This window comes from Tachypleus tridentatus, chromosome 1, assembly GCF_004210375.1.
Source record: "Tachypleus tridentatus isolate NWPU-2018 chromosome 1, ASM421037v1, whole genome shotgun sequence".
NCBI classification, from domain to species: Eukaryota; Metazoa; Arthropoda; class Merostomata; order Xiphosura; family Limulidae; genus Tachypleus; species Tachypleus tridentatus.
In genome coordinates this window covers 129,367,242-129,395,168 of record NC_134825.1, presented here as the reverse complement: position 1 = coordinate 129,395,168, position 27,927 = coordinate 129,367,242, and the positions used below count along the sequence as shown (strand labels likewise).

At 35.7% G+C, this 27,927-nt stretch overlaps 1 protein-coding gene across 17 annotated transcripts in view; it reads right to left on the bottom strand.

Moving 5' to 3' along the window:
• LOC143223520 (plexin-A2-like) overlaps positions 1-27,927 on the bottom strand; it is a 224,718-nt gene that overhangs the window by 118,750 nt on the left and 78,041 nt on the right. For 16 of the 17 annotated variants that reach the window (XM_076451680.1, XM_076451711.1, XM_076451671.1 and 13 more), the window contains one exon: positions 15,037-15,103. The exons of the other annotated variant lie outside the window; for it this stretch is intronic. The gene's annotated coding sequence lies outside the window, so the exon portion shown is untranslated. The remainder of the gene's footprint in view (positions 1-15,036; positions 15,104-27,927) is intronic. 17 annotated transcript variants of the gene reach the window in all.

Sequence of the window (27,927 nt, the reverse complement as noted above, 5' to 3'; positions counted from 1 at the left end):
CCACTGTGTAACATTAACTTCACTGTATGACGTCTTACTAGTAATGCGTGTAACTGGGTGATTGTGTTAAGACCGCTCGGCGACAAGAAGCATCTGCAAAACAGCTAAAAATGGCGGATACAACATTTCTTCTATTACTTTTGAACGGTGTCCATAAACAAATAGAAATAGTACTAACAACCGTAACTATACGAGCTCGTGAGCGATCTTGTTCCTCAAACTCATGAGTCTACGTTCAGTAACATACGCGTACGCATACAAAATGCATGCAGGTGAAAAAAAACCCCAAAAAAAAACACCTTGGCATCGCACTCAACACGATACCAACATCTTATAGGTGAATACATTCCTTGCCATCTTCTTATACCTTAAATGATATGCAGTAACAATACCCTATAGGAGAAAGTATTGATATCTCCTGATACGTTAATATACAATAGTGATCTCACAAGAGAAAGTATTTCTTGGCAGAAACATATTTTATTCATAACAGTATATTCAAGTACTTCGTATGTTTTTACTGATATGTCATCAAACTAACCCTTGTTATAAACAAGGTGTTTTAAACTGTACAGAATCATGCACATGTTAGTTGGGAAAATATATTTTCCCTATAACTGCGTTTATATTTCTTGAAGAACAAGAAATCAGTTTTCATACCGTTTCGACATGAATTATGTATTAATCGGCCATAGATTGCCTGATTGAACTGGTAACTAGGGTAGGTGGCGACTAATTACATAAAACGTACAGAGCGGGCGTATGCGTTAAATATATCAAGTTGTTGCGGTATTTTCATGAGGGGACATCGAAGCCTAATAAACAAGACAATAAATGACTTGACCATGAACTTTTTAGTAAAGGGATAAAAGCGTTATTTGTCTTAATGTTGCTACCTGTACGTCTTATTGATTTAACTGTTTACATTTACCTACTCAATTATTACCTGTATATTCTAAATGCCACGAATTTACTCGCTGGTCAAAAGTAAAACATCATTTTAACTGTAACTGGTGGTTAAGTTAGTGAGATCTGGAGAGTGTTGTAAAATGTTTTTAATTAAAATATTGAACTTTAATTACTAGTACACATTTGTTTTTAACTGCTCAACTACCCTCCACATTAGAACATCTCTGATGCTCCAAACCGTATTTAAATACACTCATTTTCCTATAGTCTTCAAGTGGCACAACGGTATGTTTGCGAACTCTCACCGCTAGAAACCGGGTTTCAATACTCGTGCTGGGCAGAGCTCAAAGAGCCCCTTGTGTAGCGTTGTGCTTAATTCTAAACAAGCGCCTGTCTATTAAACCATTATCAAGCGTGCTCATGGTGCGCGAGGTAATAACATCAATATGAAGATTGAGTTTTCGCCAAAAAAGTAATCATAAGACACGAAATGTCATTCGTAGATTTATAAAGTTTAAACATGTACTGATATTACAAAATTTCGTTTTATATATATAAATGGAAATTATATCCAAAATCGTTATTTAAAATCTTTTTTTTTTTTGTCAGGGGGTGGGGGAATGAGTTGGAAGCAAAACAGTAAGGTATACACCATTTTATGCTTTTATATGCAAGCCTGGCCCGACATGTGCAGGTAGTTAGGGCGCTCGACTCGCATTCTGTGGGTTGTGAATTCGAATCCCCGTCACACTAAACATGCTCGCTCTTTCAATCAGAGGGACGTTATAATGTTACGGCAATACCACTATTTGTTGGTAAAAGAGTAGTTCAACAGTTGGTGATGACTAGCTAGCTTTCCTTTAGTCTAATACTGCTAAATTAGAGCAGACTAGCGCAGATAACCCTCGTGTAGCTTTAAACGAAATTCAAAAACAAACAAACAAAAATTATATACAAGCCACTTCTTCCTGGTGACATTTTAAAAAATCGTGTTATTCGTACATTGTCAGAAGTAAATCATTCTTACATTGTACTGCGTTTATTTTCATATTTTGATTATAGTTTAGTAAATAACGATGCTGTTAACTTTATAATCCTACGTATGGCAAAAAGTAATTAAGAATTTTGCAGCTTCAGAAGATCTTTCTAGTTATTCATTTTAAAAGTTTTTTATTAATACTTTTAAATAATGAATGTTAATTCATCATTCTTCATTAGTTTCAGATATTGTTTGTGGTTTCCGACATAACTTGCAGATTTTCTAGATCATAAGCATAATCTAGATAATTATTACCTTTTACTCTCATTATAGCCATCTACTGAACTTGTTTCTTTGAAATCTTGCATTACCTGGTAATCAACCGGTTTTGTTTTAAAAAACAAAACAACCATTACAACATTTTGAAATGAATCATATTATTGTAAATAAACCTGAGGATTGATATTTTTTTTTGTAGAAAAACATGAAAGGTATTCGAGGGCATGGTTCCTAGTATATTTTCTACCTTCAATCCAATAAAAAATAAAGTATAGGTGTTGATCCAGTTTTAATAAAAATACAAGTGTTAACCTAAAGGATAACTTAAGATTGGGTTTCATTAGGATATAAACGTGAAATATTTTTCCAATATTAATATATAAGGTATATTTAATTCACCGAGTTTAGTTTTTTAAACCAAGTCTTACAAAGTATCGGAAGTTGTTGAGGTAGTCGACAATGTGTATGACTTAATAATTACCCATTAAAGGCTTTGACTGTTCCATAGCTTCACATACACTGGCCATACGTTAACGTTTACGAATATGACCCTGAAAACGCCAGGTAAAATAAAACAAAAAGTCTACAAACCTCAAACTAAAATAACACCAAAGGAGGGAGAAAGAGGTTAGGATGCAGCTGCCACTCCCCTCAGGTCTACACAAGACCTAAATCCCGATGATGCTCCGAACGGTCTTATTTGGTTTAAAGCGCAGGTTGTACCGTCCAGCGGAAGAAAGATACTTACCTCAAAGCATAGCACTTACCATGAAGCATGGAGGGGGCAGTGTGACGGTTTTGGGATGTTTTTATCCTGATGTGATAAGGAGATATTTGTAAAATGGATGGAGTAATAGACCATCGCAAATATCAAAATATAGTGAGCCATCATGGTACGCCCAGTGGTTTGCGTATAATTGGTAACGGATTCTACTACCAAGAAGATAATGACCCTAATCACTCATCCAACCTATGCAGAAATTACTAAGCTAAGAATGAAGCTGCTAGAGTCATTCAAATAACACAATGGCCCCAGCAGGGCCCCGATCTCAATTCACCTGAGCAGATCTGGGGTTTGATAGGTCAAAATCTTAATAAATCAAAAGTTACTTCCGAAGAAACTTTATGGAAGTGTATTAGAGGCATCTGGAGTAAAATCCACAAAGGACACTTTGATTAAGTGTTTCAACAATGCTTGAAAGACTGTCTACAATTATTAAAGCAAAATGAAGGGCACACAAAATATTAACTATCTGCTGAACTCAAGCATTTCCACTGAGTTTCCGTTGTATTATATATGAAGATTAATACAATTTTGATGTTTCACCTGCGATTTACCTTCCATTGCTCTTGGCCCGGCATAGCCAAGCGTGTTAAGGCGTGCGACTCGTAATCTGAGGGTCGCGAGTTCGCATCCCCGTCGCACCAAACATGCTCGCCCCTTTCAGCCATGGGGGCGTTATAATGTGACAGTCAATCCCACTATTCGTTGGTAAAAGAGTAGCCCAAGAGTTGGTGGTGGATGTGCTGACTAGCTGCCTTTCCTCTAGTCTTACACTGCTAAATTAGGAACGGCTAGCACAGATAGCCCTCAAGTAGCTTTGTGCGAAATTCAAAAACAAACAAACCATTGCTCTTTGAAAGTAGCTTTAAATCTAATTTTTGAAATAGTCCTGACACTTTTGAAAATACTGTAAGCTTTACATTTTACATTAAGTACTGTTAATTTATTTCTATATTCAATATGATCAGAAATTTAACTCAACGATATATAGTAACTGTAGATTTAATACTCCTTACAAGCACTTCTGTTTTACGCTAACTCAGCTGTAACTTCTACGCTACTTATGTAAATTACTGACACGCCAAGCTTTTGAACGCTCCGTTTATCCAAACTAGCAAGTTTGTTCGTTTCAGACTTTTCGCGCAAAGTCACACAAAGGGTAATCTGCACATATTCGTCCCTAATTTTGCCTTGCTGGATTAAAGAGAGAGCAGCACCCACCGCAAACTTTGGGAAACTCTTGTCTGATCGAATGGTGGGCTTTGACCGTGACTCTTACAGAGCCCTCCACGGCCCGAAAATACGAATCGTATTCTTTGTGGTAAGGTGCAGCCAACCATGAAACTTTAGCTTCACAGTCCAGGTACAATAACCATTGATCCACGCCCGGCCACTCTAACAAGTGATATCTGTATTTAGAAGTAACAAGAAAACATATTCCGAACAAATGTTTCCCAAAATATTCTTTGCAGTTTACAATGTAGTTATATGCTTTCAAATTACAATTAACTAACTGACCTAGCATATAATCAATATTATTAAAAGCTATAGAAAGGTCTAGAGAAGATACATTTAAGGTTACATTGAAGAAATGATACTATATAATTTCATCTTAGGAGAGAAACAAGAAGTTTCTTAAGGAGGGATCTCACTTTCACCTCACCAATTTCCATATGAAAGATTATAGCTAATTAATATTTTCCTTGATTATTCGCCAGGTGGTTAGAGCACCCGATTCGCAGTCTATGGGTCGCGGGTTCGAATCCTCGTTACAGAAAATGCTCGCCCTTCCAGCTGGGAGGATATAATGCGAATCAATTCAACTAGTCCTCGTGTAGGTTTGTGCGAAATTCAAACACACCTGAACAGTATATCAGACAACAGTCACTGGACAAATAATTATATATCCAAGAGTTTTAAAGTAGTTCAGATAAATAGGTAAATATTCAGCTATTTAAGTGGCTTTTCCCAGTACATATACTCCTTTGGCACCCACAATGATAATCTGGTTACCTACACTTAACGGGATATGGAAGAACGGTTAAAAGAAAAAGTCAGTTTTGGCTAGGAAACATGTCACATTTTATTTAAATACGATAAATAATAAAATTAATAAAACAAAACTATTTTAAATTGGTTATTAACCGACCATACATGATTCCCACACATTGACAACACAAATTATGTGCGATACCATTACACATACACTAATGTGCAAAACATCTTAAAGAACGTAATTTTAGTAATAAATAATGGTTTGTTTGGGTAATAATTGAAGTTAATTTATCACAATAACTTCAACAATATTGTTATTTTTTTTAAAATACATTATTAGTTAGCAGTCATCCTATATTTAATTTATAGATTCTATGTGTGCAAATATATATATAAAAGGAACACAAACTGTGTGTTCGTGTTTGTATTTTGACTTCTTCCTGCGACTTTTCTCCTGTATTCGGGAGAACTGAAATACAGAACACCACTGTCCAACGGAGTTGGAAATAAACTAAAAAGAAACTTTTATTTCAATTAAAATAAAACGATGGGTAACGAAACATTTAATTATGTTGTCGTCGGTTATAAGTAAAACGATGGGTAACTACCGAAACATTTAATTATGTTGTCGTCGGTTATAAGTAAAACGATGGGTAACGAAACATTTAATTATGTTGTCGTCGGTTATAAGTAAAACGATGGGTAACGAAACATTTAATTATGTTGTCGTCGGTTATAATGTTCACCGCGGGGGTCCAAAATTTTTCCATGATTGGCTTGTAATCCTGTTAGCTTTATAATCATATTTCATGATCACAGTAACATTTAATCGTCCATAGTGGCCGAAATTTTTCCATAAGGCGTTGTATTCTGTTAACTTTATAGCCGTGTTTCTCAGTACAGTAATATTTAATCATGTTGTCATTGACTGCAAGCAATAACCTTCACCGCAGAGTGTCGAAATTTCGCTGTGATTGCTTTACAATGCGGTTAGCTTTTATAACATTGTTCTGTATTACTGACAAGTCTATTGGGTATAGTGTTACATTATCTTATTCTTCATCAGTAGAAAATGAAAGTATTCCACACAGCTTTTCCATTTTCTGCATTTTTGGTTGGAAGTGAGCTAAGATTAACGTGAAATGCACACTTAACAACAGCTGGACTTGTGAACCGAGTGACGTAAGACAAGTGGGTGTAGATCATTAAGTCTAATAACAAAAACTCAAATTTATAACCTTCAATTAAACTATTATAGTTTATAGAAAAAAACTCTACAAGAGCTCAAAAATTTAAGTCGTTCTCTGTATGGCAAAACTTTGGGAATAATTTTAAAGTTTGCGACTACACTTTTCAACACGATATTTAAAATCAATAGTTATGACACAGAACCAAATATCAAGGTTATTTAAGATAAGTAGTTATGATACTGAGCCAAATGTCAAGGTTATTTGAAATAAATAGAATTATGATACTGAGTCAAATGTCAAAGTTTACTTTGCGCTCATGATGTACAATAAGCTATACTGAGGAAGGGGTGTAAAAACTTGAAATTTATGTTGTTTGAAATTCAAAAAACTATGTATGTACTACGGTCTCAAATAACAGTCACGCTTTTATTGCGTGACCCATTAATTCTATAGACTGGAGGTTACCCACGTTGTTTAGAGGTGACGTGTTAGACAATGCCTAACCTTTACTAACCTTCAAGCTACAGCCACACCTGGATAGAGCAGTAAAAGCATACGGCACGCGCATAGTGATATCCTAACCAGCGTAAGCGGTTTTTAGCTTCTGTCACCCCAAAACAGAAAGCTCACAAAAACTTATACCATCCTAATTGTACTAAATATCAGGTGACAATGAGATAAATATCTTTAAATACAATATATTACTTTATTCAAACCAAGTTTTAAATATGGAAAACAAAACAGTACAACAGTTTCAAGACTATATAGCACTGCAGCCCTACCAAGATTTTGTAAATTAGTCAATGTTACACGACGGTTTTCCTGATGTTAACAAAGTAAATTGTATTGTTCATCAAAGATGTATCTAGCTGTTTGTGCAGCTTTATATCCTTACCTCTTTAAATCTTATGTTACTTCACGTGAAATCGTTTGCCCAAAAACTTTTACGGTTGTGCAATTAGCACGTCGAAATATGGCAGGTTAAAACGGGGTGACTTGGTAATGTTTTTGTCTATATTAAGAGAGTATAAAACGTCATCTAGGTTATGATTGGGTCTAGAAATAAGTTTTAAAGGTCGCTGAACCAAAACTTAGCATTGGATTGTGTGTTCCTGTCCCACCTCGAGATCCCGAGACCGTCGCATTTAAATCTGTATTCATAGGCCCAGTTACAAGCTAGGAGGACCAAATGCGGTACAGGTGCTCAGGTACTACAAGCATGTATCCTAATGCGATTTACTTTCGAAAAACAATCCCCCTATCTTGAGGAAACTACAGGAGTAACATAGGATAATGGAAGAGTTTTAACGATACATTCGGGACTCTAAGACTCATGAGGGAGCATATGAGCCCCCGCAACGGAGAGCCAGTATTTAATAATATTAAACGTTATGTCTAGAGAGAGCTTCGTGTCACAGATTGATAAACAGAAGCAGAAGGTTCAAACACGTGACATTATCTGCAGACTATCCAACAAAAACGAACGAAAACTTAACAAAACAGGTCTTTCCGCTACTTAACTCTTGTGTTACCATAACAGGTGAAGTATAAAGTAACCGGGTTTCCAAGAATGGAGTTTCTAATGGTAGAAGAAAGAAAGATAAAAAGACGAATCTTGGTGTGTATATGAAGAGTCTACAGAGAGAAACTTTTTCAATCGAATGATGGCCAGGAAAAACAGTGATACAACCAACAGGCTACTTCTCTCAAGGTCTTACCAAGCCTTGATTCGAGAATTCGAACAAACAGCAAACCATTAAAGATACTGTGATGTGAAATACGTCTTCATGGGCTGGTCTTGGTTTATAATAAAGTGAAAGAAAAGTGTGAATTGAAGGGGGGGGGAGGTTCAAGACAAACTACTGGTAAAGCTTGAAGTAGGTTTCGCGTAATTTATCACCAGACTGGCGACTGATATGCGATGGTACAATGTTTATAAGGTTGAGGAAACGACAGAGTTCGTGTTAATTAACTAGACATGGTATCAGACTACACATCACTACACTATTACGAGATAGCTAAAAATAAAGACACGTTCCTTAACATCAATCCTTCTTCAAGTGTTTAAAATGGAAACAGAATAGGAAATTCGCGTTAATCCTTCCTTAATGTGACATTATAGCACGAGACTCTTCACCACTTTTTTGGTGTCTATTATAAAGATCAGATAGTCTTCTAACGTTTGAAAGTCGTTAAACGTAAAATGTAGAGAATGAGGTGTAGACGCGTCTGGACTAAACAAAGTGGTAGATATGTCACAAGTGACATCAACAGGAAGATGTTATCAACGGCAAAAAATGTACTACGCACACCAGCTTCTCACTCATCATTATAAAAAGGGATTCGAATCATCGATACTTCATAAATTCCTTCCATGTTTTGGTAGAACTTGCAATATACATATGACATTTAAGTCGTTAAAATATTTATAATACATTTATTAATGATTATAACAGACGCGGGAATCTAACCTTCACAGGCTATTACTTTGTACGTTACAAAGCATAACGCTACACAATAGGCTAACTGTGCTCTGCCCATCGTGGGAATCGAAACATGAATTTTAGCATTTCAAGCTGCAAGACTTATCACCAGAGGGACTTCAAAACGTCAACCAACACGCTCGGCCTTTACTGATATCACACAAATTTCTTGTGCGTATATACTACAGGATCCCCGTAAGTGTTCTGTTTCGAAAATAAATAAAACGAAAACCAAGAGTAACAAATACTTTTATTTCTTTTTTTGTTGTTCCAATGTCATGCTGTGTAATTCATGTATTGCTTACGTGTTCCTGACGTCACGACAGTGCAAACTGCAATGTTAAATGCCACTTATGTGACGTCATGTTAGTGTTTACTGACTGCCTGTCAGACAAAACATCACTAGATAAGTTATGCAACTTGTTAAAAATGGTTAGAAACAACCCACAATAAATCACACATTTTATTAAAAACTATACTGCAAACCTTCACTTTATCAATTAATCACCAATGTCACAGTAAACAAACAGAATTTCTGTCCCGCTTATTATTTCACATTTCTTTGTCTTAATTTGAATTGTTTCAAGGAGTTTCGTTTTTGATTGTTCAAGAACAGCGCCGCCCGTGTAATTAGGTTGATACGAGTAACAAACAACACATGGTTAACACAGTGTACCGTAATTTAAAAGGTAAAGGTTTGTGAAAGTACAGGAAAAATGTGAAAACTATGATCAAGTAGGAACCTACGGTTCTCCTTATTGTACAAATGTTACAACACAGATTTGTTTTGAATTTCGCGCAAAGCTACACAAGGGCTATTTGCATTAGCCGTCCCTAATTTAGCAAGAAAAGAGGAAAAGCAGTTAGTCATAATCACCCACCGTCAACTCTTGGGATACTCTTTTACGAACGAATAGTGGGATTGACCGTCACATTATAACACACCCATGGCTACAAATGCAAGCGTGTTTGGTGAGACGAGGGTTCGAGCCCGCGACCCTCAGATTATGAATCGAATGCCCTAACCACGTGGTAATGCCGGGCCTACTACATTACAAGATATGAAAAAACAAACAAACAAACATAATTCACAGATTATGACGGCAGATATAATCTTAGAGGGATCTAGTGCTCTGTTTAGTTGTTGTCACAACTGAACTGCTACACGATTTATTCCCTTCTAAAGTTGGAAACACTAAACTAACTGTAACATTGCCCCGGTTACATTATCAACTGATATGTGTTCACGGCATTAGTTCCAACCAGTCACTTCCCGAATAGCAAACACTAAGGTTTAGACTTACCTTTCAAAACCCTTCCCCAGAATAACTAACAACATCCCAAACAGTTGGATAAATAACCTTCAAACTGTTATCTTTCAAAACTTTTTGCATTCTTGAATAGTAAGATTTTGTATTATACAAATCTTAGACCTTTTAAAATTTAAATATCTTTCGGTGCACCTCAAAGAGGAATGCAACAGCGTCAAGACCTTGCTAGAAGCCTTAAAGTGTGATGAGTATGGCTGGTTGATTATCAGAGACATCAAAATGGTGGCATTCCTGATGGGTCTCCAAGGAGGCTTTACCAAGTTTCTCTGTTACCTTTGCCTTTGAGACAACAGAGACACAGTAGCGCACCACAACAGGAAGCACTGACCACAATGGACCGAGTTATCTGTGGTGAGGCACAATGTCAAGTGTGAGCCACTAGTGGACCTCCGGAAGGTGTTGTTCCCGCCATTGCACATAAAAGTGGGTATTATGAAACAATTTGTCACAGCTATTGATAAAGAGACTGCAGCCTTCAAGTACCTACGAGACTTCTTCCCTAAGCTGTCTAAGGCAGAGGTCAAAGATGGTGTCTTCGTTGGGCCATATATAAAAAAAGATCCTGGAGTGCTCAGAATTACTCAAGAAGCTCAGTAAGAAGGGAAAAAGCTTGGGGCAACTTTGTCGCAGTTGTTCGGGACTTCTTGGGCAATCACAAGGCCGAAAATTATGTGGAACTGGTTGAGTCTCTGGTGAGAACTACAGCAAAAGGGGCTGCAGGATGTCCCTGAAAGTCCATATCATTGACGCTCATCTTGATAAATTCAAGGAGAACATGTGAGCATACTCAGAAGAACAAGGCGAGCGCTTCCAGCAAGATATATTAGACTTTGAATGCCGCTACCAAGGAGCGTATAACGAAAACATGATGGGAGACTATATTTGGGATCTGATAGGTGAAAGTGATTTACATTACAGTTGTAACTCTCATAAAACTACTCACTTCTAAACATTTTTGTTCCTTTTTGTATAACTTTAGTAATAAATACATGTAAATCTTGATTCATATGTTGTTTTACTCAGATCATATGTAAATGAAAATGTGCAAATTTGTCCGTTTTTACATAAAAAATAGGCTAATTTCTAAATTTCATTACCCAGGTCAAAAAGCAAAGTTTGAAGGGAATAACAGCCATTTTCTGTACTTTTACAACATAAGAAATTAAGAAATAACATACTATCCAGGAACAAAATTTGTGTTATATAATGTTATCTGATTAATTCCAACCGTACTATTTAAAATTTAAATTAGAAACAAAATACAAGCAGTAGGTACAACACCAACTGTTTGTCATTTTTATTTGACAGTATTTTTATACGCGAAGCGTGTGACACTTCAAGCGCATCTATAAGTTTAATGAATGGATAATCGGTAGTAGGAATGGTTCATGTCTTTCGGGCGCAAACACACACACACATATATAACTCTAATACTTCGCAAGCCTTGTGTTATTCTTTAAAAATCTATTAGTTGAATGTACGTAAACTATTTGTTCTTTTCTTAGACCTCAGAATACATATACGATTAACTTCTAATGTATCATAACAGAAGGCAGATATAGTACAGTTCCTGTGTATCAAAATTGGAGCTCATGGTAACTTATATTATGTAGGAAAATAAGCTAATATCGCAAGTTTGTTTTCTTTAATTTTATTCATGTGACTGTTACTCACTAGCAATCTATATACAAAAGCACAGTTTTCCTTGAACTACGTATCTGTTTATCTACCCACTCGTCCAGCCGAACACATTCCATCCACCTGTACCTTTATTCCTATGATAGTATGGTTGACCGATTGGTTTCATCTACCTATCTACCTGGGCACGTTTCTCGTATTTAAAATACCACTGTACTGGCCTAACTTTCTTAATCTCTTTGCCAACATTTATTCACATATTCGTCGTTGTTGTAAATTATGTTTTTGTCTATTTGTTTGTTGTTATCAAGCAGAAAGCTACTACACAATAAGTTATCCATCATCTGCACACTGTGGGTATCCAAACCCAATTAGTAGCGTAATAAGCCTTCAAACTTACCGCTTAACTTTCAGTTGGGGAGAGTAGAGGTGGTTGATGATACTATAATTACGACACGTCATTGACCAATCTAGGATTTATTTTCTCTGTTGTAAATTATGAATCAGTTTTATGTAACATTACAAAAAAGTTTGTTAATTGAATAAAATGATTAAAAATTAACCAATTTTTTTATATTTAAGACCCCTCGCGGCGGATAATCATACATATATATTGGAGAAAGACGAAATAAAATACTATATATCACACTAAAAAAAAACAACAATGAAAATTCCTTCAAAGAATGAGCTGATACCAAACACGATCAATAACAATATGTCAAAATTGAACATCCAACCACCTCAAATCATGAAAAATAATGAATCCATCAGGGGCTTCTCTATAGGTTTTATGCAATCTATCCGATGATTGCGCAAGTATCTGAACAACATACACGACCTACCAAAATAACGTAATAACACATTCGCCAGACTGCAGAGAGTGCAAATCCCAGAACTTCAGAATACGGTACCAGTTGCAATATGCAAACATTCCTTTCGTATCAATCACATCGAAGTGAAATGCAATTCAAAAACTATTTCTCACGCCCGACAGCATACACAAAGAAATATCCTGCACTCGAACATAATAACTATAGCACACACAAATAATGAAATAGCCGAAACTTTCAAAGATCAACTTCAAAATACTTTTAAAACTCACACTGATCCAGATATGAATACATATTTCTACAATAAAATCACTAACCACATATTAAACAATAAACAACAATTTGAACCAATTTTTCCAATAAACATAACTGAGACAAATACAAGTTCCAACACAGATTATACAAGCACGTTACTAACAAATGAAATATCCCTTCAAGAACTACTCGAAGCAATAAAAAACACAAAAAACAAAACACCAGATGAAGATGAAATACAAGCTATCCTTTTAAAAAAGGGCACTTCGAAATTGTTTGACCACCTAAATTCACTTTTTAACCTATCTCTATCCTCAGGAAACATCCCAGTTTCTTGAAAGCTTGTTAATATATTCATGTTCCATAAGGAAGGAAAGCCAGCAAATAAACCTAATAGCTACCGACCAATCAGCCTGACCAGCTGTATAGGCAAAATTCTCGAAAGATAATCAGTAATAGACTCTCCACATTCTTGGAGATAACATCAAAATTACCAGAAGAACAAAGGGATTCAGGAAATTCAGACAACAGATCATTTAACCAGATTAACCGAAACCATAATAAACAGCTTCAATAGAAAAGAATGTACTGTCGCTTGCTTCCTTGATATCGAGAAAGCATTCGACCCTGTATAACACGATGGTCTAAGGTTCCGAATGAATGAAATGGAACTACCGCGAGGAATTATTTGCTGGTTATCTAACTTTTTGGAAAATAGAAAATGTAGAGTAAATGTTGAAGGAACATTTTCTGAATACTTTACTCCTGAAGCTGGTGTCCCTCAGGGAGGGGTGGTTAGCCCTATACTCTTCATCATGTATGTAAACAATATGCTACTGAAGGATCTGAATCATGGATTCTCTTCACAGTTTGCAGATGATGTGGCAGTCTGGAAAAGTGCCGCAACACCCACGATAGCAGCCACTAACATACAACCGCAACTAAGTAGAATCAGTGAATACTGTCAAAAATATAGAATAAAAATAAAGACAGCAGAAACATAACTTGTAGTCTTTACGAAATTGACAAAACACAAAAAACAACAGCCAGAATTATATATGAATGGCACACTACTTCAGACTGCTCCATCGGCAAAATTTTTAGGTCTGATCTATGATTCAAAACTAACTTGGATCAATCAAGTTAAGGAAATTAAAAATAAAGTCTGGCGAAGAACTAACTATGCTATGAGTCTAACTGGTAAAAAATAGTGGAGAATTTACAGATAACATACTAAAAATCTATAAAACATATTAGACCTGTAATAGATTATGCAGCTCCAGCATGAATAACTAAGCAATAAAATAATTAAAACCAAACTCCTCACAACTGCATACAGAGTTCCAAGAACTATATCATCTTAATTCATTCACAAATATTCGAACATACCAACCGTACCAGATAGACACCTACATAGTACAATAATGTACTTATTCGATAAGAATTGGATGAAAAACGAATTACTATGCGAACTAGATATGTACCTCATACATGAAGCTAGTTTTAAATATCTCTCCCCAGTCAATTTATATTTTAAACATAAAACATAAACAATAATAATAAATAAATATATATATATATATATATTAAATAATAATAATAATAAAAATGCCATCAACAAACTTGACATTCTGCTGATAGAATAAAATAATCACTATATATGAGCCACAATATATGGACATTGCCCTGAAAAGGATCAAAATAATATTCAGTTCTACAATTACAAATACCAATCCGGCAAGAACATAAGTACGGGGATGAGGAAGAGGTCATAGAGAACCTGACCCTCCAGGGTATGAACTTTTTTTTTACCGAAACACCGAGAGAGAGAGCATGCACAGTTACCCCCTCTTACTTCAACAAGTATCATACCCGTTGCAGGTCTCTTTTGAAGGAAATATCAAAACACGTTAGTGTTTCACGCTTTCCCCTCTCCTTAACCAAATACGTCTCCGACTATGCGTAGAACCTCGGAGCTAAAAAGTGCAAACACCGTTCTTCGTTAAATTGGAAATGCGAAATAATTACGCGGTGTCCTTGTTTCTCTTTTCAAGCTTTGACAATAACGTTTAAAAACAATTCAACTATTTGCGCATCCAAAATCTCTTTCGACCAGTGATAACGTTATTTATTTGTAGTAAACCAACTAATGCTTTCTTTAAACAACGGTAAGCTTAAATGTTATTGGAAATCTACACTGTATTACCAATTTCTCTAACTAAAATAAAGTATAAAACCAACCATTTATGTAAGCTTACACATGCATTTCGGTAAGCAACCAGTTAAACCGGTTGTTTCAGAAACAACTTTTAATCAAAGTCACATGACCTCGATTACGAATAAGTAACAAACAATATACTTACAAAAATGATTTGTTTTCCCCTTTTAGCGGGTCCTTTAGCACCAATAGCGTAAACTGCTTACTTCGACCTGAAGAAAATAAAATAATAGTTACAAAAACATAACAGTAAGTTTGGTCATTTATTAATCTATTTTCACTAACACTCACTACAATAAAAAATTAAAAAACAATGCTGTCAGTACAGCAAGGTTAATATTAAGTGAAAACATTAAGTTTATATAATAACAAAAACAACATTGTAATATAATCACTTGAAATATCAGAAAAAGAATGGACTACGGATGTCACAATGAAAGCCCACCAACATCAAGCTTTGGGAAGAAAAAATGTAAGTGCAATGTTTGTTCTAAGTGACGGACGGACATTCGAGGCGGGGAAGCCAGGAACGACGGCATAGGTCACACGTGTAAGATCATGCGGATTAATCTAAAATAAAATTGCACATCTCAAATAAGAGTATAATATAATGGCGAGTAAAAGAACACGTTTCAGGGGCTTGGCTTTATTTATCTTTTGTTTCGGCCCGCTCCCATGACTATGTGTATCGCTTGGGTGGCCTGTACAACTCTGGTTAAAGAGTTCATCTTGATATAAATTTGTTTTTGAATTTCACCCAAAGCTATGCGAGGGATATCTGCGCTAGCCGTCCCTAATTTAGAAGTGTAAGACGAGAGAGAAGGCAGTGGGATTGACCGTCACAATACAACGCCCCCACGGCTGAAAGGACAAGCATGCTTGGTGTGACGGGGATCTTGATACGAAAATAGGTGAAAAGCTATTTCATCTTAATCTCAGGAATCTTGTGTTTGTTTGGAATTTCGCACAAAGCTACTCGAGAGCTATCTGTGCTTGCCATCCCTAATTTAGCAGTGTAAAACAGTGTCATCACCACCCACCGCCAACTCTAGGGTTACTCTTACCAACGATTAGTGGAATTCATCGTCACATTACAACGCTCTCACGGCTGTAAAGGCAAGCATGTTTGGTGCGACGGGGATGCGAACCCGCTACCCTCACGCACGCCTTAACCCACCTGGCCATGCCGGGCCGTCACGAATCAAGAAAACCTGTATAAAATGTGCAACACCAAACGCGATACAAACTAACTTCCAATAAAACTGCCAGATAAGCTTGATATTTGAGAACATATTCAGAATTCCAAAATGTTCTCAAATATCTTTTTTGGCAATACAGAAACAAGACGAACTCAAAGTACCTAAACAGAATTATTTCGTTATTCAGGTACTTTTTGTTCGTCTAGTTTTTTGAGGATAACTTTGGGACAGTTTAAGCCAGAAGATGAAGATAAGGCTATGTCAATGATGCCTTTTCACATCCCAAGAATTCTAATAATCTGCAAGAACTAAAAGAAAAACAGTAAATAAGTCAAACTTTTAAGGCACCATTCATTACTGTCTCACCAGAAAATAATAATAATGCCGAAAGCATCAATAAATTTTGCAGGCAGTAACGTCTCTGTCAGTGAATACTGAAAAATAAACGAAATGGTTGCAGTTTTCTAAACGGTACTATTAACCTCTAGTAGTTAACTATGGTATTAAAAGCATTTAAATTAGTGGAATGTTCATCAGTTTGAAAGAGTTATAATTTCTGTACAGGATCTGAATATTAGCCAATTCACAAAATCTGAATAGCATCTGATCATTAAATACACCAAGTGAGTAGCAGCTGAAAGTTAGCCAATCCACAAAGCTGAAACTATACCTTAACACTAGTCAGTTCGCAGAGCCTAAACAACAATAGAGCACGTTAGAAACAACTATTACCCAATTCTCGTTTTGTTTTTAAAGTGCCTTAACTATTTATTTATATACTGCTTAACAAAGGATTACTGACGAAACAGGACCAACTTTCAAGTGCTCTGGGCCGAAAGACAGGTCAAAAGATTGACCTTTAACACTAATCTGATGAGCGAATACAGTAACTTCTTGTCAGGAGTATGGAAGAAAGAGAAATGATTCGCTTTTCTGAACTAATACATTTGAACAGGGCGAGGAAAGGCAGATAAAAACAAGGCAATGACTATAAACCATGACAACAAAGGTGAATTGTAGTGACATATATTGTAATTAACAAAAATTCTTAAAAACAAATATATATTCTACAGCTATAAAAACAGTACCACTTTGACAAGCTCCACAACACCGAAGTGCGGTCTGTAATGTTCAGATGGATAACCTAATGAAGTTACACACCCTCTGTGTGTGTATATATAACACAACTGACTAATCCTTCAGAAACAGGTTAAAATATCGTAAAGAAAAACAAACTTTTCAGTATCCCTGTGATAAAATGCATCTTTGAAATATCATTTATATATATTGCATTCAAATTATCAGCTTAAATGACTTACATTCGTGAATCTGATACTGTGGTATTTCATTTTATAACAATTCTGCCAATAAGATTGCCTTTTTTATAGGGCGAAAAAGTGTTACACCCCTTTTCACCATTTGTACTTTCGATTTTCTATTACCTGTAAAGTTAAACCAATAAAACGATATTATACCCCGAATATTATCAAAAAACGCTCGTTACGTGTCCATAAAAAGCTTAAAAGCACAGAAATTTAACAAGCAGAATAAAAACGGTTGTTAACAGTCACTAAAAAAAATCCAAAGCTTTGAGTACTATTTATCTATCTACAGTCGAATTTTCAACTAACAAGAGATGTTATTTTTAAACACGTCTTGAAAAGACACGTGAATCGTTTTATTACAGTAAAACATACGGTATTCACTTTTCAGGTGGATAATCCTCAAGTTAACAAAATCAGTTCTACACAACCACTTGGGCTAACTCAAACAACATAATCATCGCAGTTCTACAACAATAAAAAAAACAAACGCCGATTTAACGACCGTACAGCAAGAGAGGTAACAAGAATGCGAAATCCCCCCTGGGCCAAATAGCCTAAAATGCGGGTCAGGCTTTACAATTCCTGTTATCAGGTTCACCCTTGCCAAGGTCCACTCCAGTCTCATACGTCATTCAGGTCTTTCAGTCGTTTACCAGTATGATGAGTTATTTTAGATGGATTAAAAGAGCTCTTACATAGATAGCTATTACCATTGAACCCATTTCTTCTAAACGGAGTCCAGCAGGGGAAGAAATCTTTCGTGCCAAAGATCATGCCCTTTATACTTTTATACAAACATAATATGCAGTGTTGTATATTTTAGTCGAGTTTCACCATTTAATTAATCCTTCTACAGTACCCATTCTTATTTTTCCCTTCAGCCTATGTAAAGCACTCCATACCAATAGCATCATTGAGATCCCAAAGATTCGCATTTGAAAGAAAAATAGAACAATTACAGAAAATAAGCTACTTTGAAGACAGAAATACGATACCCAATAACCCAAGAGCTTTCAAAAGGTGGACCTTCCTTCTTCAGGGGCAAATATTTGAAGAATGGAAGCAGAACTCTGTTCCCCGTCCCAAAAAAAACAAAAAGAACATGGAGAGGTGAGTGCATACTGTGAGTACGTATACACACACAAACACGGTTATACACAGCCGTTTAACTTTACGATACGGGCAGTACCTCTCACTTAAACGAAACCAAGCTGACCTAATCTAGAAGTACATCTTCCTTAGTTGTAACATCTGCCCTTAACAATTTATTTACAGCCAAATGAGTTTGGAACTTCAGATTATGGGCATTTTCATAAAGACAGTTTTACGTTCTTGTTTGGAAAACGCGTTTGCTTTTTAAGAGAATAAATTCCTTGCAATAAGACTCGATAACCTTGAGTATTTTATGAGGACCTACCCACTTTCAGCAGTTAGAAAAAGCGGTAGTCTGCAAGTTTTCGATTTTTTGCAATTCTAAGCACTTTGACGAAAAATTTTGGAACTGCACGAATAACAAATTTCGTTTGACAATACAGCTGTTTTAAGAAATCAACATATCTGAAATTAAAGTCAGGGTAGCCTTTGCACCCTCCTACTCGAGCAGGAAGTTCGAAGTTAGTACTGTTAACATAATCACACCAACCTTGAATTACATTATAACAACATGACGTTTTGTTTGTTTGTTTTGAATTTCGCGCAAAACTACACGAGAGTTGTCAGCACTAGCTTTCCCTAATTTAGCAGCGATAGACTAAAGGAAAGGCAGATAATCAACACCACCCATCACCTACCTACTCTTAGCAACGAACAGTGTGATTAACGATAATGTTATAGCGTCTCCATGGCTAAAAAGGGCGAGCACGTTCGATTTCGGGGATTCGAATCCACGACCCTCAGATTGCAAATCAAGCGACTTAACCACCAGACCATGTTAGACCCCTTTCCAACAGATTTTAATTACTGTAACGATATTGTAATACAAACTCAGAATTTTGAAAAGCAAACAAAACAAAATCTGCCCATGTCAAGAAGCCTTCTGTTTATCTTTTACATCCAAACCCAGATGAAGGTTCAATATCCCATTCTTACACACGTTTATATTTCCGTATTTTATACATCTGTCCGGATAAATGGTTAAAGTAATTATATTCGTGACTCTCTGGGTTCTTTGCCCTGAAAGTTACTGAACCCGAAAGAAATATAAACAGATAGAATGCATGGCCGTTGATCTACCCCACTTCAAACAACACACTTATTATACATAGTGCTATTATGAAATACACCAAACTTTGATAAGCTTCAAAGTCTATCCCGCTAAAATAAATATGTGTTTGTTTTTTTTCTGGTGGGGACTCTCGTTGTAAGAAGATTAAGCGTATATAAAGACATTTGCTTTCTTGCCTAACCGACCATCATGTGCTTTCGTACGTTTTAGTGGTTGTTACGATATATACCTTTAAAAGTAATTTAAATTTTCCTTGAGCTAAAACAACTATCGGTAAATTTTGAATAAACGAGAATGTTTTGTATTTGCACAATAGTTGTACTATAAAAGCTGCACGGAAATGAGATGCTGTAAGAGTTGTTTGCTTTGATTAAACCCAAGTAATATTCTGTAATAAATTCCTTCTTTCACTTCCCATTTGCTCGCTTCTAAATATGACTCATACCTATTTCACCCACTCCAACCTTTAATTCACAGGTTATCCCTGTTCTTCTCCTTCAAACGATTTAGATTTTTGAACCTGATCACTATATACAAAGAGCGCTGGCTCGACTCCTCCCACTCCACATCAACGTGACTTTCCCACGCGCAACATGATCCTTCCCATTCCCAACATGTTTCCAGCTTATAGTACATACAAACAGGAACAGCTTTTTCAAAACACAGTTTTGATCTAACGTAAACGATAGTCAGTGTGAACGTAACACGTGCCCGAACACGTCCAAGTGGTGGTACACCTAGGTCCTAGAACATTACTGATCATTATTATATTTATATACAGGTTCAACTTTAAAATGTTTGTTTGTTTGTTTTGAATTTCGCGCATAACTACACGGAGGCAATTTGCATTAGCCGTCCCTAATTTAGCAGTGTAAGACTAAAGGGACGGCAACTAGTCATCACCACCCACCGCCAACTCTTGGGTTACTCTTTTACCAACGAGTAGTTGGATTGACTCTCATATTATAACACCCCCACGATGAAAGGGCGAGCATGTTTAGTGCGACGGGGATTCGAACCTGCGTCCCTCGGATTACGAATCGAGTGCCTTAACCACTTGGCCATGCCGGGCCACTTTAAAATGTCAGTTTTTAATAAACAACGATTTTTGTATATAATTATATAAATTAGACAAGCCCAATAAAATACTAAACAACTCATTATACATGATAGAAGAAAAACTCTGACGAGATTAAAGTAATAACAAAAAATATCTAAATCAGTTAGTAACTGACATTACATGATTTGTACACTTTGACAACAGACATTATGTTTGATGGCATCACACACATTAGTGTGTAAAAAAGGAAACTTTTTAAAAAACATATTTTTGATAATAAGTAATGGTTTGAGTAATATTTTTTTAAAAATATTTTTCTGTTAAATAAAGACGCAGGAAAAAGGATAATATGTTATATAATAATACTTGTAAACATATACATGTTCATGCTTGTATTGTGACTTTTCCTGGGTTCACAACAACAATAGTGGTAGAATGACTACCGTTGAAAACAGTACAACTTGTTTAGTGCAACAGAATCTCTATTTGTTCAACAAAGGAGTAATTTATATTCCCTTTAATGCTGAGTTGGTTTACCAGACACACTAAGGTTTCTAGACGTTACTGTTATTTATTTAGATTCACTTCGACCTTCCCACGTGTCTTTGGTTTATATTTCAACCACGAAACCACAATACACGATTCGGCCAATACATTAGCGTCAGCAGAAATTCTTCCAAGTAGGGGTAAGGTTTTCCGGGGGGTACAAAGTAGCGTGAAATTGTGAATTCAATTGAAAAATTCATATACAAATACTGAATGAATAAGAAAAGAGCAACATTTCTCGTTTTTCATGGAAGGTAGGGAACATTGCCCCTTTCCCCTGTGGACGACCTTGACCATGTATGCTCTTTGCTTTAAGTACTTACTGTCCTCGCTCACACCAAGAATCCACACACACACAGCAAAAAGTTCAACTCAGGTCTGGATTAATAAATATATATCAGATAACCATTCCATTGAAACTGTATATCCTCGTAATAAAAGAACCACGCGTTTCGCTTAAATAGATCGTGTTTGCACAATGGCAAAATACAAACATACATTTTCCCTTTGCCATAATGTAAAACTATCTTAATTGAAGTCCCTCTGAAAAATCAATATATATCAGAATAATAATAATATTACACTGAACTCGTAAATCCATGAAAATGAAGTGTTTTTATTTATTTTTCACGTGTTTACTTAGACAAGAGATTCACAAATTTAATTATTAATCTTAAAGGAGCAATAACTACACTGGCGAATTTGAAAGTTTCGTACATATGAAACACTGTGCGTTTCGGGATGAAACGTCAAAATTATTCATAGAAAAACAAATTGGAAAGATCTATATATTTTTATTGCATTTAATTAATAGATAACATAGCGGGTCCTCAGTTTCACTGTCTCAGTATTTTCTTCGTAGTCTGGATAGTGTACTCATGGCTTAATGATATCGATTACATACCCATGTTCAACAGGTAGTAACTGCTATCAACACAAAGCACGTGTTCAGCTGCGATAATCGACAGCGAGATCATTATACGAAGGGCTCCCAAAATTAATTCTACGTTTTCCAGTTTCTTTTTTGTTATCGCACAGCCTGAAATCTGACATGTACGTCTGCTCAGAGAAAGTGGTTCATACTAACCGAAGTCTTCTCAGAATTCGTGTTTCAAACTTCACTGTACAAACCATTTCATATCAATAACTGTAATATTTGCTTTTCTCGTTGATCAATCAGAAAATCTTTACAGAAAAGAAAATTGCATTTTTACCAATTAGTTGACTGGTTCCAATATATGTCTATTGGTGATTTCATAAGGAAAATTTTATACATGAACATACATATCGTTTCTTCACTTCGCCTTGCAATTACGTAGGTCTGTAGGATATTTTATGAAAAGTAAACACTTCGGTGACAACAAATAAATTCCTCAAACCAATTGTGTACTTTCTGAGAAGTTAAAAAATTTGACCAATTTTTAGTGTTGCCAATTTGAGAAATATATTTTGTTTCCCTTTGCTCTATTTCATTCTTGCTCTATGGCAACGGAATAGCAGATTTATGGTTTTTTCTTTAGCTGCCCCAAGAGCACAAACCACGTCAGCTTGTGCTACACCGCGTGGTTGTTAAGCACAGAGCTACAAAATGAGCTATCTGTGCTGTGTCCATCACGGGCTAAAGTACCGTTGTGGCACTAAGGAGCAGTTGATTTGGGACAAACTATAAGTATAATCGAATTCCTCTTCGCTTTCTCTGGCAAAAAGCATTCAGTTCAGTTTTTCGAAAATTAACCACTTTCTCAGTAATAAATATGTATTAGCTAATAACGTGAGCTAGTAAAAAAACAAATAAACACGTTTCAATAGGTTTCACTGATAAATAATTTGAATCCTATTATTCACACTTAACTTATCTAGTCAGGTTAAATACCAAGCACACACAAAATGAACACCTAAAGGGCGTATTCAAAGCCGTTGCTTTTCGACAATTAAATATATCCTTCAAAGGTCGGTTAGCTTAGTAAACAGAGCATCGACCTTGCACACAGTATGAACAATAACATGATCTAGACCGGTTTCTACGGTTCCACCCCTTTCTTTGCAGACGTGGTATACCAGTGCACGTGATCACGACAAAGCGTTATTTCTCTAAGACTGCGTGGGTTATTCTCCCCCTCTTCCAGCATTTCAAATATCTCAGTAAACAATCTGTAGATAAAATAACTGCCTAACATTCCACTTCACAAAAGTATTGTGATACGGACGAATGAGATCAACATGGAAAGAATCATACTTTATATAAAACTTGGCAATGTACTTAATTAGAATATACAGACAGAGACAAAAGAAACTTAAAGGAGAAAGGTTAACTGCAGCACTCTGTACGTGATTAAAACACCGTGAACTAAAGTTTCACAAAGTACCCCCAGCACACACACACAAACAGCGCGAATTGATCTCTTGGGGTTGGGGAGAAGCGCGAGCGATTTGATTAGTGTGGAATCAGTAGCGTAAGAATACAAAATTAATCATTTGAATTTTTTTATTAACGAAAATAAGTGATGAATTACTACAAAACATATAGCATTTTAACCCACTTACATAGGAGGGGACACACAACTGTTTTTATTAAAGGGAGCGTGGATGACGAAAGTTTGGGAAACGATGCCGTAGGCTTTCTCTTGGTTTTCAAAAATTCATTCTGTTACACAATATTTACGATTATGATTCCAGGCATACGTGACAGGTAGTGCAAGTTGTATTGATGAGGTAGAAAAGAATAATGCATAACACTTATAAAGAGATATATATACAAACAGTTGGAAAAAGTTATGCATATATATCATAATAACAATAGCATTTGTGTACGGAACAAAGCACGGTACAATAATATAATAATAAACTGACAGACAACGATTTATAAGCGTAATAAAGTGGTTTATTTTAACGAACATACTACGTTTCGACAGAACATTTGTTATTGTTACACCTAAAGAAAACAAACCAATGTTCTTGTCGAAACTTGTACGATGTTCACCAACATAAAAACACTTCACTATGCTTATAAATCATTGTTTGGTAGTTTACTAGCAAGAGGATTTCAATGAATCTTTGATGGAACCAGTTTCAATAGAGCTGAACATATAAATCTTTTCAGTTAAAAGTTCTATGATTTCTGAAAGTAAAAAAACAGCAACATAATCAGGCCCTCTCAAAGGTTAAGAGAAACTCGGGCCACTCCTGTCTTTTGAAGTCCCTGACTGTAATAGAAATAAAAATTAATGACATACGAAAGCAAAATAAGACGATTATTGGCCTAAAATAGAAGAAGTTAAACCTAATTTGAATATTTTATTTGTTTATATAATTTGCAGCGCTAAGCTGAGTGTGTGCCACATTTTGTTTAATTGGGAGACACATACAAACAAGTCGAGAAACACAACAAATGCAAAAGAAAATAATATGTCTACATTTGATACTCCCCTTTGAGCTTATAGCCCTCCTGCCCCTCGTATAATTGGCGCTACTCATAGTTAGCTTTATATAACTGGTGTTATGACAAAGTTCCTTTTAAGCATACATTAGAATACAAAGTCAAAGGGCGACAAATAACTACTTTCGAAATTGCGAGAATAGAGTGATGCAACATGACGACAAAATACATGTGTAAAAAGAATAATTCCCACCGAAAGCTTCACCGGAAGTAATCTCACCACTCTAACCGGAAACAGCCCACCATTCTGTAAACGAATCACAAGACCGTGAACGCTTTCGACTAAACTAAACATGAGAATTTAACAAGAACAAAGAAGGTTGCTGTTGTTTTTTAACAGTAGGGAAAGTAAATCTTTTAAGCAGAACTTACTGTTTTACAATTTATATTTATGTATACATAATAGAATCGTGGAAATTAACGATAAGAATTGGGCCATTTCGTGCAATAATATACATTTACCATGGTAGTACGTATTCTCCAGGTTTGAAAATAACAATAAAAACATGAAAAGTGAACTTAGTTGTGTGGTTGACTGCTTCCAAACAATGAAACAACCCAGTCTATGGTATAGTTGCACTTTCCCACCAGTATATATTTGATAGAGAAGATAAATTGATAATCAGTTCAGAACATGTGCAACTGACCACATACTAGGATACACATGTGCCCGCGTGTTACATCTAATGAAAAACAAAATCTATACACGTGAAGGGTCCATCGCCAACAATTAACAACTTGTCTGTCAGACTTGAAACATCCAATTTATCCCCCAGACACCCCAGGACAGCGAATAAATTATTAACACCTCAGCACACAGGGCTGCATTAAATTCACATTGGACCCATGGGCATCTTTTCTGAAGATGTCTCCTTTCCTTCAATTTGGCATTAAAATTCTACCAGTCAAAACAAACATTACTATAACGCCTTTAAAATGGTACAGTTTCTAAGTTAAAACATTATATGAAAGGCTTTTTAATAACACGTTATTTACTGCGTCAGTTATATTACATGGAAGCCGTCGAAACATATATACATAGGCCTATTCTTTTTAAACACACACAGTATCTCTAGATGGGTATCCACTGTTCATAAGGGCACCGCCTAAAGAAAGAAGTGGACTATGTACAGAGATCAACTTTACAATTGTTAAAATGAGAATTTGAACGGTATATTCCTGGTTTGTTGTATTCTAAAGAGAGCACAGAATTAATATACTTATAAATTCCCAATACAGCACAACATCAACCTCTAACTGCGAAAGTGAAATTCAAGGCTCGTGTTTCAAATAATATGAATAAATACATTAAAAGCATCTTTCGAAGTTTGTTTCAAACATTCCACGCAGTTCGTTCAACGAGCAAGAAGCAAAACAAACGATCTTTGATAGATATGGGTAAGGTAGTGTTCGTCATTTATATGCTTTATAGAAGCATACAAAGAAAAACAAAACGGCAAGCTGTAAAAAAAAAAAAAAAAAAGCACCTATGGGACAAAATAATGGAACCACAAGTTCATATGATTACACGAACATTGATATATAGGCCTTCATAATGTTAATACTTCTGGCAAATATTGGGGTAAAGCGTTTGAGAGGTGACAACCATAGGTATCTATCATACCTAATAAAGACAGTGAATTTTTACAAAAGGTTTCATGACTTGGTGGAATATCTCCTCGTCCCTTACAAAATATCCTGGGTACCACCCTCCCGAATACTGGCAGATTACTACAGCAATTAAATCAACGCAGACATATTACTGGCTAACAGAAGGAAGAATGGTTGAGGGATAACGTCATCCTTTCCGGTGAATTATGAGGGAGAAAAAACACTTTCAGGCTTAATAAGTGAATCGAACTTTTATCAAAAGGTTTTATGTCAGGTGGAAGAACACCGCCCCTTGTCAAAAATCATGGATCCGCCTCTAAATACTAATTATTAACATATGGATCATTCCATGCCAACTCACCCATAAAAATTTTTCCAGTTCATTTCATAGATTTTCTTGAAAAAAATTAAAGCAAAAATTTCATTTTGGTTTATTCAGCCACGCAAAATCATAAAGTTGTACTACATGGCTGAATAAACCAAAATGAAGTTTTTGCTTTAATTTTTTCAAGGAAATCTGACATGAACTGGGAATCCCTAGGTGAGTTGGCATGGAATGACCCATATAGATACGTGCAAATACGTATATAAAGGACGTTAATACAGACAAACGGGTACGATAATTAACAATACAACTGACATACATGCAGAAATATTAAATTTACTTTATTTATTCTAAGCTTAAAGCACCAGGGCACATCACAAGAAACACTGAAAAAGACAAAAGTGATTCAGTTTTGTTGTTGTTTGCAACTTGGTCACTTGTAACCTCAAAAGGTAAAAATCATATGGAAGTTGGTTGCGAAAAAAGAGGGTAGGTATAAATTTTTGTTCAAATCCCGAATTTTATCAGTTCGAAACACATGGGATTCAGTGTTAAAACACCATACACAGGATCTCTCCCTCTCTCTTACAACACTACTACTAATAATAACTTAATACACATAAATCCCAGCTGTATTTTTATAGCTCAACAGTTAGCACTGCAATCAGTATATTTTATGTTGCCATTTCAGAGACTGCGCAAAAAAAGAGTTGTCACAAATCTGACACACTCTGCCACAGTTTTTTTAATCTATGTACATTATACTTTTATGAGTATTTTTAATCCTAAAACACGCTAAAAACGAGCCAATAGTTCGTATTAATGCTTAATATTCAATAAAGAAACGGACGTGGCTTAACAGCTATCGTGACGGGATAAATGTATCGGCTCCAGGGCTCTACCCACAGTATACGTCACTGAACATGTTTTTAACGTAGTCCATAAAGCCGACAGAACTCAAAATTTCACGCAAATCAATACATATGTGTAGTAAACATTAATATTTATTTACCTCTCGAGGTACTACTGATGTCATTGTTAAACGCAGGAGAAAAAGGAGTACAGAGCCCAGATAGTTATGAAATTTCAAAGTTAATGAAATGTTTTTTTTACTGGGTTTTATATAACCAGCGACTCTGCGTCTGGTCGGTTCAATCTGCTAAATTGGTTTCATAAAATCCTTTGGTGAACTATTTTATACTGTTTTCATGTGTATACTGTACTGGATGTAACTGTGGTAATGTAAGGGTAGTTACTAATTGTTCAACTTAATATTCGAACACTGTTAGCAAAGAAAATACAAAATAATA